Source organism: Melospiza melodia, chromosome 26 (genome assembly GCF_035770615.1).
Source record: "Melospiza melodia melodia isolate bMelMel2 chromosome 26, bMelMel2.pri, whole genome shotgun sequence".
Lineage (NCBI taxonomy): Eukaryota > Metazoa > Chordata > Aves > Passeriformes > Passerellidae > Melospiza > Melospiza melodia.
Genome location: NC_086219.1, coordinates 5,596,584 through 5,613,805, shown reverse-complemented (window position 1 = coordinate 5,613,805; position 17,222 = coordinate 5,596,584). Strand labels below are relative to the sequence as shown.

At 48.3% G+C, this 17,222-nt stretch overlaps 1 protein-coding gene across 2 annotated transcripts in view; it reads right to left on the bottom strand.

Moving 5' to 3' along the window:
• EIF4G3 (eukaryotic translation initiation factor 4 gamma 3) overlaps window positions 1-17,222 on the bottom strand; it is a 147,538-nt gene that overhangs the window by 105,204 nt on the left and 25,112 nt on the right. For both annotated transcript variants that reach the window (XM_063176922.1, XM_063176923.1), the window contains exon 2: window positions 1,457-1,532. The gene's annotated coding sequence lies outside the window, so the exon portion shown is untranslated. The remainder of the gene's footprint in view (window positions 1-1,456; window positions 1,533-17,222) is intronic.

Here is a 17,222-nt window from a genome sequence, read left to right as displayed (position 1 = left end):
CCAGCAGAGGAGGCAGCACAAAACTCCTCTAAAACCCAAAAAAGGGAAGAGCTAAATATCATCATTATCACTGAACCATCATGGAATGGTTTGGGTTGGGAGGGACGGGAATCCTCCTCCTCCTGTTCCACCCCTGCCATGGCAGGGACACCTTCCACTGTGCCAGGCTGCTCCAAACCCTGCCCAGCCTGGCCTTGGGCACTGCCAGGGACCCAGGGGCACCCACAGCTCCAGCCCCAGGTGCCCAAGCCAAGAACCCCATCCCCAGTCACTCCTGCAAACAGAGAAGGAGAAAACCTTGCACAGCAGCTTATGTTTTTCTATAAGCAGCTTATGTTTCTGTATAAAATGTGGTGAATTTATCCCATCTACAGCTTTTCTTCCTGTTTTCCAAATAATTAAAAGAGCAGCTTAAAAGCAGGGTTTTTTGGCATTAAAAATATTTGCACTATCCCAACCAGAACAGCAAAATATGACTTTCCCAGGGCTGTGCTGATTAAGCAAAGCTTATTTATAACCCTGGGCTTCCAGCTATTGCCATTGGAAAAAAAGAAATACATAAAAGGAAAAGACCATCATATTCACAAACAAACATAACTGTTTCTAAGCTAAATTTCTACAATAATCAATATTATACATTAGCAATCATCTAGGACAGCAAGCCAAAGGCACCTATCCCAAATATTCTATTTACTATCAAAATATTTCTTCCTCTATGCAATGGATTTTTTCACGTGAAAACAAATCTTTCTTGATTATTTTTCTCATAAGAAGGTGTTAGAAATGTGAAACCACTAGTATACAAAAAAATCAGTCTGTGAGATGCATGGGAAGGGAAAGAGATGGAGTCACCCAAGTGAAAATATGGCCAAAACTGTCATTCCAGTGACACTCTCCAATATGCTGAATAAAACTAGACACTTAAAAATAGCAATGGACCCACAAGTCTTTCAAAGATTTCTCCCATCTTGCTCCTATGCAACTAAAAAGGTTCTTCATAAAATGATAGAATTATTAAGGTCGGAAAAGACCTCCAAGATCAAGCCCAAGGTTCCCCCACTATCCCAATGCCCACAGGTGCCACATCCACCCATCTTTTGAGCACTTTAAGGGATGTGACCCCACCACTGCCCTGGGCAGCCTGTGCCAATGTCTGAGCATGCTTTCAGCAAAGAGATTTTCCCAACATCCAGCGTGAGAGGTTCCCATGGCACAACTTGAGGCTGTGTCCCCTTGTCCTGTCCTTGTTCCCTGGAGCAGAGCCCAACTTCCCCCCGGCTGCACTGTGGAGAGCCACAGGGTCCCCCCTTCTTTCCCTACTCACATGCCACCAAAATTTGAGCTCCATTTATTTCAGGGGCAGAGGAGGCTGCATTTTCTCTGCTGGCTGATTTCTGGCTGCCCTGGGGTTGTGCCCAGCCCCGAGCCCACCCTGCCCAGCCCCGTGGGTACTCACAGTGCTGTACACAGCCGAGACGGTCGGAGTGAAGATCCGATCCTCCAGGGGCTGCTGGACAGGACCTCGGGGGATTCTGCAACACAGCCAGTCAAGGAAAGCAGGGTGGCAGGCACGGGACCCCTCCAGGGACACCCCACCCTGGGGGCACAGCCTGGCAGCTCCAGCCCCTCGGGATGTGCCAGGCTCCAGAGGCAGCTGTCCCACCCTGGCAACGAGGGAAGCAACGTAAACTCCAATAATCCACAAAACCCTTGGGGCAAACTCTCCAACAATCCACAAAACCCTTGGGGCAAACTCTCCAACAATCCACAAAACCCTTGGGGCAAACTCTCCAACAATCCACAAAACCCTTGGGGCAAACTCCAACAATCCACAAAACCCTTGGGGCAAACTCTCCAATAATCCACAAAACCCTTGGGGCAAACTCTCCAACAATCCACAAAACCCTTGGGGCAAACTCTCCAACAATCCACAAAACCCTTGGGGCAAACTCTCCAACAATCCACAAAACCCTTGGGGCAAACTCTCCAACAATCCACAAAACCCTTGGGGCAAACTCTCCAACAATCCACAAAACCCTTGGGGCAAACTCTCCAACAATCCACAAAACCCTTGGGGCAAACTCTCCAACAATCCACAAAACCCTTGGGGCAAACTCCAACAATCCACAAAACCCTTGGGGCAAACTCCAACAATCCACAAAACCCTTGGGGCAAACTCTCCAACAATCCACAAAACCCTTGGGGCAAACTCTCCAACAATCCACAAAACCCTTGGGGCAAACACTCCAACAATCCACAAAACCCTTGGGGCAAACTCTCCAACAATCCACAAAACCCTTGGGGCAAACTCTCCAACAATCCACAAAACCCTTGGGGCAAACTCTCCAACAATCCACAAAACCCTTGGGGCCTGTCCACAGCGTCCCCCCCAAGCTCTGCTTCTGTTTGAAAGGGAAAAAGCCCCCGAGCCACAAGCCCTGAGCATTCAGAGCAAACCCCACAGATCAGCAGGGCGCTGTGGACAATGGCAGCTCCTGTTCTGCCAAGCACGCAGCAATCCTGCTGCAATTGTTCCCTTGTTTGCCTCTCCTCACCCAGTGACTCCTTTCCTCATCCACCCACCAGAAGGGCAGGCAGAGGGATGGGAGGTTTCCAGGAGCTGCTGCAGGGTGACTCAAAGGCAAATTGCAAGAGTTTTCTTAATTGTAAAGGCAGGGGGGAAAAAAGGGAAAAATCCTCTGCACAAAAAACCCACAGAACAGAATCTGGTTTATTTGTGGAATAAAACAGGGATGCAGGGATCCAAAAGAATAAAAAAGCCTGACTTGGGTAACACCTTGTGGCCTCACACTGATCCAGACAATACCTGATGCCTGCTGTCACAGAAAAGGCACTTGCTGAAAAGTTTTCCTAAATGCCAAAATCTATTTCACCTTTTTGCTGTTTGTATTTTACACACCAAAATCTCATGGGAAATGAGAACAGCTGGATTGACTGAGGTTCTTGTACACATGGAAGGACACAGACTTCACATGTTAATATACTTAAAAAGAAAATAGAGTCATTAAAACACTTTTTAGTTTTATTCTAACATGGAAAAGCACATTGCTAAGTTTGAGTTTAGGTCAAGATTTCTAGAGACTCTTTGCACCCCAAGTTTGATCCCCACATTAAAGCTGCTGCCCAAAGCTTTGCAGGGACCACAGTGACAGGACAGACCCTGCTGGTGCTGACACAACTCAACAGCCACCCCAAGCTCCACAATGCCAACTAGTCCCCTAAAAATGGACCAAATGTTAAGGCTGAAGTAAAGACTGTTCAGACACAACCTGCTCTGCCCCTGCCCACAGCACATCCCAGCTGGTTCAGCTCCTCCTCCAGCAGGGCTAAAGCAAATTTACAGCACCAGACACACACAGACAGAGTTAAATTTACAGCCTTGCTCTGCTCTGGCTCTGAACTCGTCACTAAAAAGCTCCTCCTCACCAAACAGGCTCAGAAGTCACTCTGAAACTTCTCAGTTTTGTTACAGATTCAATGTTTGAGCACCAAAGACAGTAAAAAGCTGCTTGATGGGATTATGCTGGGAAGAGCCCAGCCCTGACCCTCACAACACCTCAGCAGGGAGGCCCTGGGCTGTGACTGCGGCAGGGGACAGGGGACAGCCAGGGCCACCTCCAGGGCAGCAGAACCAGCAACAGAATCTGGTCCCTCTGGTGCCCAGGCTGCTCATTCACCCTACAGCTCTCTTTGCCTTTTTTTAATGATGGCAAGAATTCATTAGCAGGGTCTAAAGCTCATCTGCACTTACCAGCTCAGGCCCAAGTGGTGTCATTTGATAAACAGAGAGGTTTTTAACAACCAAATGGGATTTAAAACCCTGACTCAGCCAAACAACATAAGATTTGTCACAAATTTCAACAGAATCACTCCCAGCCTTCATGCCAAGGATCTTGCACTCACACCCAATCTTTGGAAACCAACAACAAAAAAGCCAAAATCTGGGACAGAAGGATTAAACCACACTGGAAGATGGAATGAAAACTCAAATTGCCTGCTGTCCCTCTTCCCCAGAACATCCCTATGACAGGGATGACAGCCCAAGGCCCAGGATGGAGCTGCCCCCCTTGTGTCACAGCTGAGATTTCCCTTCTCCAGGCACTCCTGACAATTCACTGAAGCAATCTCTGCTTCAAAAGGGATCATTCCCGAGTTTGGAAAAACGGTTTCATCCCTGACAAGGTTGGGATTTATTTTCTTATTTTAGAACTTATATAAGTCAGGAGGAAATAATCTCCTTTGAGCAGAGCAACTGCTCTTTTTGCACCCAGGAAGAGCTGCCTGAAGGAAGGAGCAGTTTGGATGGATTTGCAGAGTTTGGAGTCAATGTTTAAGATCACTCCTAGGAAGGGAAGATTCTCATCAGATCCAGAAGAAACCTTTTAAGCCCTTTTTGCAAAAGGACACAAGACTGGTAGGAACAAAATGCCTCCAATTCCAGTAAGCCTTAATGAAATAATGGTTGGAGAAAGTGATTATTTCCAGCATCTTACTTGTGGCATCCACAGACTGAATCTCTGCAAGAAGCTGAGCAAGTGGAAAGGCTCCTGCTTCCTGAGAGGAGCTGGACCAGTGAGAGATTCCAGCTTCCCTGACAGGAGCTGGGCAAGTAGAAAGGCTCTTGGAGCTTGTTCCTGCTCCCCAGTGGAAATCACCCCCTTCCCTCTCCCTCCAGCTGCCAAAGGAGCCTGTTCTGGGACCACAGCTGCTGTTGCTGGGGGAGAAGTGAGCCAGGGTGACACCAAAGCTCATCACAACTTGTGCTGATGAGGCTCTTCCAGGAAAGGGTTAAGTGACAGCATGGATACTCCAGCAAGGGAGGTGAACAGGTCAGGGCAGGCAGGTGGGAAGCAGAGCCTCATCCAGCAGCATCATTCCATCCACACCCACAGCACCCCCAGGGCACTCACAGAGATTTTGGTGCTGCTGGGGCTGCACATCCCAAAATGCAGCACAAGCCTTGGGATTGCTGCCCTCAGGCTGCCCCAGCAGAGGCAGGTGAGTGCAGGAGGGAGAGCCCAGCCTTGCTGCAGTGCTGGATTCAGCACAGCCAGGAGCACCAGGAACAGCCCTGAGTAATTCAGGCAGCTCTTTTGTGTTACTACCCTGCTGTGCTGAGATCCAATTCAGGAGCATCCTGTGCCCTTCCTCCCCCTCTATATCCTGCCACCCACATCACTGATTTGGGCAACTCTGCTCCAAAATCACCCAGGAGGGTGGGAAGGGAGAGGGAGTGGAGGAAAAGCAAAGAAAATCCAAACCTCACACAGTTTTCACAGCTCCTTCCACAGGGAGAAGAGACGAGGAGAGCAATGAAGCAGAAAAGCAGGAGCAAGAAGAGCCTGTTCAATCCAAGAACCTCTTAAAGCACCATCAGCTGGTAAAGTGGAGCTGCAGCCTCTGCTCTGCTGGTGTCAGGCTGAATGAGTCCTCAGAGCTCTCCCTGCTCCATCAGCATCACTCCAGGATCTGGAGAGGGATGGAAACCCTGCCAGTACCAGCGCTGGATCCTCCTCATCGCTGTGCAGGGCTCATTAACTCATGAAATACAGATCTAAAATTTCACCTAAGTGAGATACTTCTGGCAGATTCATAAATGCAGGCACAGATGCAATGGGTGTTCCACCTAGTCCCCATCTGGCTGCAGCAGTGATTACAAGCTGGGGAATTTCAGGAGCTATTAAAGACCCAGTGGGAGAAGGAATGCTGGCTGGAAACCACACAGAATTTTTCTGGAAACCAAAAATCTCCCTAAAAAGAGGAGGATCTCTGTTAATTAGACAGCCACGGCCACACTCTGAGGAGAGGGGAATATGTGACTGCTCTGTAAAGTGATTAAGGAAAAAAAATCCAGCCTGGAGCTGCTGGAGCAATCAGTGACACTGCCAAATGCTGAGTGAAATGACAGTCAGCAGGAATTCCTTGCAGAAATCTCCTCCTTCTATCACATTTCTCTGCTTGTTCCAATCACACTACAGAACTGCGATTCTGCGAGATTTCTGTGCTGTTACACACCAAAACCAGCAGGAATTGGTACAGCTTGCTCTGCTCCACCGAGATTGCAGGAAGGCAGTGAGAACATTATTCCATTTGCTCCCAAAATGGATTCATTTTCCCTCCAATGGTGCTTTTCACCTAAGCTCATTTCAGCAGCCAGCAACCATTTTACCCCAAGCTCCACTGACCTCTCCTCCCCCTTCCAGCTCACAGCTGAGGAAGCACCTCTTCCCAGGAATAGAAACACCCACAGTACTCACAGGCACCTATGCAAACACCTTGCACAAACAATTCCAGAACTCCTGATTTTCATCCCTGCCCAGAAATGCAGCCAGTCTCCCACTGATATCCCCAGGGTTATGTAATCCCCACACGTATCCCCAGTTGTACTGAAAGTGTGCATTAAAAATCCCAAGGAAAAACTGTCAAGCAAGATTACAGAAGGGCAAGAAACCACAAAGAATCTGAGCATTTCTTTCAGCTTTTTGGAGCAAGGAATCTATAAAATCCAAGCATGCATGGATGTGACAGCAGGGAGCTTTCCAGGAGTGTGTTTCTCCTCTGCAGCCTCTTCTCTATTCCCCATACAATTAAAATGCAGGAGGTGAACATCCCAACACCAGCAACACTTCATTGAGCCAGCAGGGTAATCAAAGCTCTGAAAAGGTTCAAAGGGAAAAGCTTTGTCTGGAACTTCCCTGGCATCACCCCATCCTTCCCAGCTCCACCATCCTCCACTTGCAGGGCCAAGACTTTGTATGGAGTGCTCAGTCCTACCTGGCAGGGAGATCCAGGGAGCTCTGGCAAGGAGATCCCAGAGAGCTCCAGCAGTGAAATCCCAGAGAGTCCTGTCAGTGAGATTCCAGAGAGCTCCAGCAGGGAGATCCCAAAAAGCTCTATCAATGAGATCCCAGAGAGCTCCGGCAGGGAGATCCTGTAGAGAGCTCTATCAATGAGATCCTGAGAGCTCTGTCAGGGAGATCTTGGCGAGCCCTGTCAGGGAGATCCTGGAAAGCTCTGGCAGTGAGATCCCAGAGAGTGCTGTCAGAGAGATTCTGGAGAGCTCTGGCAGTGAGATCCTGGAGAGCCCTGTCAGTGAGGTGTGGCAGTGAAATCCCAGAGAGCTCTGACAGTGAGATCCAGGGAGCTCTGTAGCTCTGTTAGTGAGATCCAGAGAGCTCTGGCAGTGAAATCCCAGAGAGCTCTAGCAATGAGATCCTGGAGAGCTCTGGCAGTAAGATCCCAGAGAGCTCTGCCCGTGAGCCGGCTCAGCGCCGCGTCCTCTCCCTGCATCCATCAGCGAAGCCCGTGGCTGCATCCCCTAACTCACAGCCTCAGCGTCCCCTCACTCACAGCCTCAGCGTCCCCTCACTCACAGCCTCAGCGTCCCCTCACTCACAGCCTCAGCGTCCCCTCCGTGCCACGCCGGGCTGGCTCCGGAGCTCTCCCTGCCCGTCCCCGCCCGAGCTCTTAAAGCGGCAGCGCCGGGGGAGCTCCGCGGGTTCGGTACCGAGCGCTGCCATCGCTGCTCCCCGAGCTCCGGGCTGTGCCATGAGGAGCAGGGATGGGAGCAGCACCCTGATCCCCGAGGAGCAGGGATGGGAGCAGCACCCTGATCCCCGAGGAGCAGGGATGGGAGCAGCACCCTGATCCACGAGGAGCAGGGATGGGAGCAGCACCCTGATCCCCGAGGAGCAGGGATGGGAGCAGCACCCTGATCCCCGAGGAGCAGGGATGGGAGCAGCACCCTGATCCCCGAGGAGCAGGGATGGGAGCAGCACCCTGATCCCCGAGGAGCAGGGATGGGAGCAGCACCCTGATCCGCGAGGAGCAGGGATGGGAGCAGCACCCTGATCCCCGAGGAGCAGGGATGGGAGCAGCATCCTGCTCCTCTCAGCAAGCTGATGGGGGATAATAATCAAGCCAAGCTTGTAAAGGAAAGGGTAAAGGAGAAAGATGAACTCCCCCACAGCACAGAGTGGTTTGGAAAGCTGCACGGCAATGAATGAGGAGCTCAGAAAGCATCGGTGCTCCCTATCAGAAGAATTAAATCTCAGCACAAACTCCTCAGCAGGAAATTTTGCAGCTTGTTTTCCCTCAGCTTTCATCTTGCTACTCCCAAATGTAGCACCACAAACTCCTTTACTTAGCAACTACTTCAGCAATCAATTTTCCCTTCAAAATCAATCCTTCTTTTGACAGATCACGTTTCAGAAGCCTGAGGAAGGAATGCTGGCAAAGCAAACTACAGCCTTTAGAAGACAAAACAACAACAAAATCCCAAAGCAAACTCCACCAAGTGACACATTACCTGGGAAAAATTAAAATCTATAACATCAAAACAGTGTCATCATCTCTCCATGCTGAAATGTGACAAACTGACTTCTTCCAAGGAAAAATAAAATTCAGGTTACAAAGCAAGTAACTCCAAATTTAGGGAAAGGCAGGATTGATGTTGCCTGGGTGACCATAATTCAATCCTCCTGTGCATCTGCAGAATCCAGCCCCTTATTGTAGAGTCCCACACTGATTTTTCCCCTGTTTCCTGTCACCTCCACACTTTCAGCTCTTACAGGACTCCAGCACCCTGACCCTTCACAGCTGAGCTGCTCTTGCTCATAACAGATGAAAGATAATTCACATTACAAAAATCAAGACCAACATAACTCAAGGAAAACATTTGAAGACCCCGCCTAATAAAATGCTGACCCTCCCTAACCATTCCCTGCTTCCATCCAATGACATATCCCATCTCCCTTCCTTGCAGAGATCATGTTTTACTTTAGGATGTGTTTGGGTGGGGTTTTTTGTCTGCTCAGGGGTTTTTTTGCTAGTGGATTCCCGACAAGGGGATCAGGCTGAGTCTGAAGGAATGAGGTGGCCTCTGTATGAAAAGTGCTTTTATTTCCGTTTTCTCAGCTGGATGCAACTGCTCTTGCACAATGTGATGGGATGTCAAAACAAAGCACAATTCTGAGCCCTGACTGTACCACAGGTCAAGCTCCAGTGGGGCACTGGTGTTTCAATGTTTGGTGTTTCTTGTTACTATACCAGGGAAAAACAAATACAACTTTTGCTGGCACAAGCACTCAGGAATATGGTCACAGTTAAGAGCTGCAGGTGAGGAATTCCTTAAAAGCCCACGGCAGCTTTACACCAATAATTAATTCTGATCTAAGGACTATTTCTGGCAAGTCAAATGTTTTAAAAACAAAGGAATGCAATAAAAATTGTTTGCAAAGTGGCAAAAATGGGGTTCATGGTTAAAAAGTACCAAGATTTTTAATAGAGCAGTACATCACCCCTGTCAAGAGATGCAAACCTTCAGGGTCTGCCACTTTCCAGAACGACTTATCCCCAGAGGGATCTGATGGCAAGAGCCATTATTAAGCTTGTTTCAACATTTTATGGCCCAGTATAAAGCTCCTTAGTGCCACATGTGTAGTCAATGTTCACAGCCCAGCTGCCATTTATCAGACATATAAATTTTAAGTGGATCAATGAAGTGTTTGTACAAACAACCTCTTTAATCCTTCATGTGTTTTGTGTATTAAACTGCATCACTGAACTCTCTTTAAATTCCTGTTTATGGGCTATTTTATACTTGGAACAAAACCTTAAATAAGGTATTTATCTTCTCCTTTTGTATCAGAAATGTCCTTACATAAATATTGTTGATGTTTCACCACTCCTTTATTGCCCCATTCAAAATCCCTGACTGCAGGACCTGTTTCTTGCTCCCCAACTGAACTCTGAGATGATAACTGGAAGTTATCATCCTGGCCATCCCTCTGCATTAAGTGCTCCTCATTAAATCATCTTCCCCAAGCTCTGGCTGGATCCAAATGTTACAGTGAGGCTTTCCCTGCTTATCCCAGCTAATTCCATGCTCTAAATGAACACTCTCCTCGTAACAAAACTTGCCTCAAAACACATCTTGAGCTTTTTACCTAATTATGTATCATTAATCTCAGCATCAGCTTCCAAATAATCCCAAGCACTGCCTTTCCCTGCAGTCTGCCCCACAGTGCACAGAGCTGAATAGGAACAGGAAGGCTTTCCAAAGAGAATGGGCACACAAATCCCCATGAACCTCAAAGCCTGCTGGAAAAGCTTTCCAGGGCTGAAAACTGCAGCTTGAAAGGAAAATGTGACATTCCAAAGCTGACTGAACAGCGTGCTGTCCCTCTCCTGCCCCCAGCATCTGCTGCTGCTCAGAGTCCTGCTCCTCTCCCTCTGGGAGTCCCACCACATTTTGGGAATCTGTGGACGCGGGTGTTGGCACGCCCAGGTCAGGCAGAGCCCACCTGGCACATCCCCAGCCCTTCTGTCAGAGCAGCCACAGCCACAGTGCACGTCCTGTTTGCACCCCAGCACGTCTCCAAATCCTCCAACTCACATCCCTTTAAATGCACACTCCACAGAACAGCCCAGGATGCCAGAGTGGTTTGGGTTCTGAGGGTCCTCACAGCCCATCCAGTCCCACCCCTGCCACGGGCATGGACACCTCCCACTACCCCAGGTCACTCCCACTGTCCAGCCTGGCCTTGGACACTCCAGGGATGAAGCAGCCACAGCTGTTCTGGGCACCCTGCCCACCCTCACAAGTGTGGGATCTCAGCCCCTCAGTCCTGAGGTGCAGAGTGGCTGAGACCACCCTTGGGGGGCTCGGGAGTCCTGGAATGTTGCCAGCAGTGTCTGGTGGCTGCACTTTGATCCTGCACAGGAGACAACACCTGTATGAGGATGGGAGGGTTTCACTGGGTGAATGGTGAAGGGATAAGTTAATTAGAGTGTGAAACACAGGGTTTAGGATTTCTGTACAGGGGGGTCTAGAGAAGTAAGATGGAGGAATTGGGGCGTGTCCTGTTCTTCTTCTTCTTGGCCTCCATCTTCTGTGGTGATGTTGGCACTTTGGGATTGGTTATTACTAAAAGTGCACCGGTTAATAAGGGTAAAAGGTATTGGGGGAAAATGATAAATATTGTATACGTAATTTCGAGTATAAAGATAGGTGACCGCCCCGGGGGCTCTCAGTGTGCTCATGGCTGGCTGCTGTGCAGACTCTGTTGGGCCCAGAGAAAATCTTTTAGATAAACAATTAATAAACACCGAGACCAAGAAAAGATCAGAAGTCTCTCCTCGTCCTTTGAAGCGCGGGCTGTCCAGGGCCACCCCGGGCCTTTCCAGGTCACCCAAACAGCCGAGAAACCGACACACAAGGAAGAGTTTCTGCCCAGTATCCATCTATCCCTGCCCTCTGGCAGTGGGAAGCCATTCCCCTTTGTCCTGTATAAAAAGCCCCTTTCCCCTCATCCCTTCCCTTCCATCTTTGGTCCATGTGTGATAATCTCACAGTCAAACCAAATGGGAATGCCAAAGGAAAGCTGGGGGCTAGGGGGAAGGTAACAGGAAAAAAAAAATCCCTTTGTTGCAAATTATCTGTATTCCCAGCATCCCACTGACTCCACGATGCTTTCAAACACAAACCAGCAATACTGGGAGCACCAGCTGCAATAGTTCCACCTGCAGACAAGCACCTAATTAGCCAGAGCTCATTACTTCCAGGCTCAGTTTTGCATCTCTAAATTACCAGCAGAGAGACAGCTCAGTGGCACTAAATCACCCCAGACCTGGCCTCACCCCGGGGGCTGGCAGGACCCGTCCTCGAGCCAGGCACAAACCCCAATCAATTCTCCTGCCCGATACAAATGTGTTTCTAAGGGCAACCTGATTTTGTTAGTTCATCTCAGTCTCCCTCCACTGCAACCTCAGCATGGAGGCAAAGTGGCAATTTTCAGCTGAGATCTGGAGAGGTTGTTTGGGGTGGAAGAAATTGTGTCTAAACCCTGCTAATCCTGCTGGGATTCTCCTTGAAGCAGGGTTGGTGGGTAAGGGACAGGTCTGGAGGTGATGCATGGAATATTTCTGTAACTCTGAACTTTGAGGTGTGTTTTCAACACTCCCAGAAGTGTTCACAGCACAGCCTGAATAAGGTTAAATCCAGCTTTCAACCCAGCTGTGAAATATTAGTAATTACCAAAATAAAGCCATGGAGGCTCCGTGGGTTGTGCCTGTGCCAGCTCAGGTAACAAAGTGAATGATGTGCCAGGAGAGCATCTCTTGCAACCTCAGCATGGAGGCAAAGTGGCAATTTTCAGCTGAGACCCTGGAGAGGTTGTTTGGGGTGGAAGAAACTGTGTCCAAACCCTGGGATTCTCCTTGGGGTGGGTGGGGGACGGGTCTGGAGGTGATGCATGGAATAGTTCTGTAACTCTGAACTTTGAGGTGTATTTTCAAGGCTCCCAGAAGTGTTCACAACACAGCCTGAAAAAAGTTAAATTAACATTTCAACCCAGCTGTGAAATATTAGTAATTACCAAAATAAAGCCATGGAGGCTCCCTGGGTTGTGCCTGTGCCAGCTCAGGTAACAAAGTGAATGATGTGCCAGGAGAGCATCTCTTGCTCAGCTATAGACAACTTCTCACCAGCTGACTTGTCCTCTTTCTTTCAATTCACATTCAATTCACATTTTATTCTCAAAATACATGGACTCTTCTAAGAAATGAGAAAGTCAATACATCTCATCAGCTCCTTTCAGCTGGAAATCATGGCATTGCCAAGGAGAGGCAACAGCATCACAGGGAATGTGCCAATAAAGCCTTAAAATTGCATTAATTTTAGGAGGGTTATTTATGATTGTACTTGTCCATGTTAATTGAAACTCCCATTAGGCTGCAGAAAACAGGCAATGCTCAGGAGCCTGGAGCAGCCCTATTTGTCCTCCAACAGACCCTGCTACTCTGAGTGATTCCTCACAGATCTCTAGCCACAACCCCAGGACAGGCACCTTATAAAGAGCCCAAAATGTTAAGGTGAAGGAAAAAGACTCAACAAGGTGAGCTCTGGAGACTCCAGCTGAATTCTGGAGAATTGTCTCTAAGTTACAGAGGACTATGATGGGCCAACATCCCATGGAGAAATTCCAGATGAGGCCTGAACTCCAAAATGCACCCAGTAAATTGGCAGCAGAGCTGTGTTCCACCAGCAGCACACACACCCAGCCAGCTCACAACAGCCTGGCCACAAAAACAGCCCCAAAGTCCCAGGCAGGGCAATGCCAGGAAGCTGGGCTCATGCTATGTGATACAGGGCTAAATACCTCCTAAAATTTCATGGAATGACTGTGGATCTCTGCTGGAGCTGTGCTGCTCTCAGCAGTGATGAAGCTTTTCTTTGCTTTCTGCCCAAGGAGAGAGCCAAGGCATGGGAATGAAGGATTTTGGTGCTGCTGCTTTTTACATCCATATTTTAAAGACAAACCTGGATTTCTGTTGGTCATTTTAAGGTCTACACCAAGATATCATTTCTTTACTTCTTAAAACAAGTACCAAGTGATCAAAACACAGTCAGAGTGTGTTTGTAAGGATCCTACATTGTGTAAATGCACCTTTACAGGTGATTCACAGGCATATAAAGCAGGGAAAGGATTTAATCAGAGGTTTGATGAGACTGGGGAAGGAGGAGCAGCACACACCCTCAGGAAGGAGCTGAGCAGGGCTGTGCTGTACCATAACCATGTATGTACCCAAGCAATGCTCTGACTCGAGCCACAAGGGGGTTTTTGAAGATGCTGCTCCCCACACCCATGTGCATCTCTTCTAGCAGCAGCTCACTCATCTGGAAGCACAAGGGATAAAAAGACCTCAGCAAGATAAAGGTAATAACAAACAGCTTTTAGTTTTGCCCTTCCCAATTTCAGAAGAGCCACCAAGCCATCCCTGGTGCACCTGACCACACTAGCAATGAACAATCTGAAGGCTGCAAATACAGATACAAATGTTAAAATCATCCAAACTGAGTAAGTATCAGGCTTTCAGCTGACCAGAGACAGTGACATTTCTTCTAAAATTATTCTCATGGTTGGCAGCAGCTGCTAAATCACTTTCTGTGCTCTGAGACGACCCAAACATCTGCACATTCCCACAAAGGCAGGAGGGCTCCTATAGGAAATGTTGGAGGGGCAGCAGTTCCTGGCTCAGCTGCTCCAGACAGGGCTTGGAGCAACCTGGGACAGTGCAAGGTGTCCCTGCCTGTGGCAGGAGGTGGCACTGGATGAGATTTAAGGTCCCTCCCAGCCCAAACTATTCTGGGCTTCTATATAACCCATGAACTTGATTTAAACAGGAGAAACCTTCATGATTCCTGATGAATAAGCTTTTCCAGACCTTCTCACATCCCAAAATAATTAGTATTTTAGTAGCAGTTCACAAGCCTAAATAGCTCAGCTGCTTCTTTTAATTAGAAGATTTTTATGCAACTATTGCACCCCTGCTATTCCCTGAAATGAGACAAAGCTCTGAAGCTCCCCTGCCACTGAAATACTTATTTTGTGGCCCTGACAAAAATAAAAACCCTTTTAGTGTCAGCCAACAGACTGCCTATCTACAACATCACCTCACCCTGCTGCCCTTCCAACACAAAAAATTCTCATCTGTCTACTCAAGTAAAACAAATGTAATAAATAATATTAATTCTAATAACAACAACAACAACAATAATAATTTATTGTGCAAGTGACTGAAGTCAGTGTCTGTTACTATTTTATATGGTTCTTACACTGCACATCTCATGCTTTCAAAACACAAGGGACAATCCTGGATCAGAACCAGAAAAAGCTGCAAAAAGCCCAAGTCCTCCATCCTGCAATTCCTCCATCCATCCATGCCTGGGTGGCCAGGTAGGGAAAGAAACAGAAACTTCCAAGGTGCTGCCAGCTGTGGGTCTAAAAGCTTCCCCTTGCACCCTGCACCTCCATGGAGGGTTTAGAAACCTTCTGGAGCCCTGTTAATTAGAGGGGCAAGGGGGAATGATTCCAGGTCATGGGGTAGCCCCAGTGTCCCTGGGGAAAGGGAAGGAGACCAAGGCTTCCATGGGATCCTAAACCTACCTCACTGCCAAACACTGGCACCCACAGCTTCTGCCAGCTCCCTCAGCAGGGAAAGTTCCTCACAAAGGAGTAAAGATCACAAGATTCCTTGGTGAACCAGCTCAGCCTGGTGATTCAAGAGAAGACTATTTTTTTCCTTGGCTGGGTGAAGTTTTCCATGGATTCTGTGAGCTGATTTAAATCACCAAACGCTCACATGATCATCACATCTGAGACCAGGGTGCAGCCAGCCCAGTCAGCAAAGGCAGATCCACCCTTCCCACTGCACTCAGGGGACATCTCTGATCCCAACATGAAACCACATCCATGAAAGCACCTCAAGAAGATCCCAAACCCACCCTGTGAACCAGAGGCTGGGGCCTTTCTCAGCTGGGCAGAGCTCCCTGTCCTGCTCTGGGGCTTTGCCTTCTTTGCATTCCAATGGAGGGACTGGCTATGGCTGCACACCAGGCCCTTCCTACACACCAGCTCTTCCCTTCTCCTGTGTTTCCTCACCTCCACTACACTCCTGCTGGAGCCAGGACACTGCCCTGAGGGGCCAAAGCAGATTCTGAGTCTATGAGAAAAGGAAGTAAAGCAATGGGCATGTTCACAGCAGCTGGAGTCACAAGGAGCCCTGTGATTCTGCAGGATTATTTTAGTCCTTCATGTGAGATGGCAGGGAGGTGAATCTTGCAGGATGTGGCTTATTCCTGAGGAATGGGGTCTGTCTAGGTGAAGGGAAGTGGTGCAGAGCAAATGAGCAAGAACCAGCACAGACACCACAAAGACCACTTGAGCCTCAAGGCAATTCAGGCCTCAGGACAGGACACAAAACTTGTGCATTTACCAAAGAACAGATAAGGACATGGAGAAAGCAACACTTAGTATCTGAGTACACATTTCCCACTGCTTCCCTTCAGCACTGAGACTGGTCTCTATGCTACCACCTGATTTGAAATCTTTAATTCCTCAACAAGCAGTTCATTTCAGTGCCATTAGTTCATTAGCACACTAAAGCTCTCAGATGTTTCACATACCACCTTGAACGTGTCATCTCTTGCCTCCTCTGGAAACACACTTTGGGAAGGGCACCCTTACATCTGGAGCTGTGTCCAGCAGTGCACAGCCCCATCCCTGTCTGTGGAATGGGTCCAAACCCTGCAGCTCCACTCCTGCAAATGCCCCAGTATTGTTTAAAACCACAAGCCAAGCTGCCATGGGTATTTGAGATCTGTCCCTGCACAGCCCCTGACCAAACAGCAGTGCAGGATGACACAAGTGATGACTGAAAACACAGGAGGGGGTTTGGAAGGGAGAATTCCCAGGGAAGACAAGTTTATGCAGGGGTCAGGCTGCAATTCCACATCATCTGCCAGATGAGGGGCTTTAAAAGGTTCCTTTTTCTGGTTTAGGGATTCAGCACTGTGGGGAAGGAGATCAGCACTGGAACAGGGAGGGAAGAGAGATCACAGACAGGGTCCAGCCTGGAGCTCATGATTTATCCCAGCTCCCACCTCTCAGTATTTATAGCAAGTGACACTAAATGGAGCACTGAGCACTAATTCACATCCAGGGAATCTTTTCAATGGACACTACAAGCAAAAACCAGTCAAGAGTAGAAAAAAAGTTAAATCAAGGAATCTACCATTGAAATCTATGCTTGAAGGTATTGTAATTCAAGATGTGGGACATTTCCAGCAGGCACAAGGAGCTACAGGGCACTTGTCCCTATGTAGGCAGGTCCCTCCAGCCATCTAGAGACTTCAAAGCAGAAGGGAGGGGAGGGAGGAGGTGACCACTTCTGCTTAACTATCAAGTTCTTTGACAAAAATTCATGAAGGTTTTAGCCTAATGGAACTTGAGACAGAAGGCTGAAGCCCTCCCTCATCCCTGTACAAGGAAACCAGGAGATAATTGTCATTTAGCCTTCCTCCATATGAGAATTATGCCCAGAAGCTGCTGAATGTCCACACCACCAAACCTGTGGCTGCTCCCAAGCTCGAGTCCAACATAAATCCATATATAATCTACCTATATAATAAGAGTGGCCAAGGGGATCAGAGTTTTTAAAATATCCCATAATAGCAGATATATGTGGCTGCTACTCAGCCAGCTTCCTCTTTTTTGTGTTAATTTCACATGAAGGTCCTCGGAGGAAGCAATGCTGGTATTGGAGGACAAGCTGCTTATTAAGGAAGGAGTTTCCAGCTTGTGCTACTTCAGTGCAGGAAATTTTCTGGCACAGCTTGAGAAAGAGCAATTTAGCAGCAG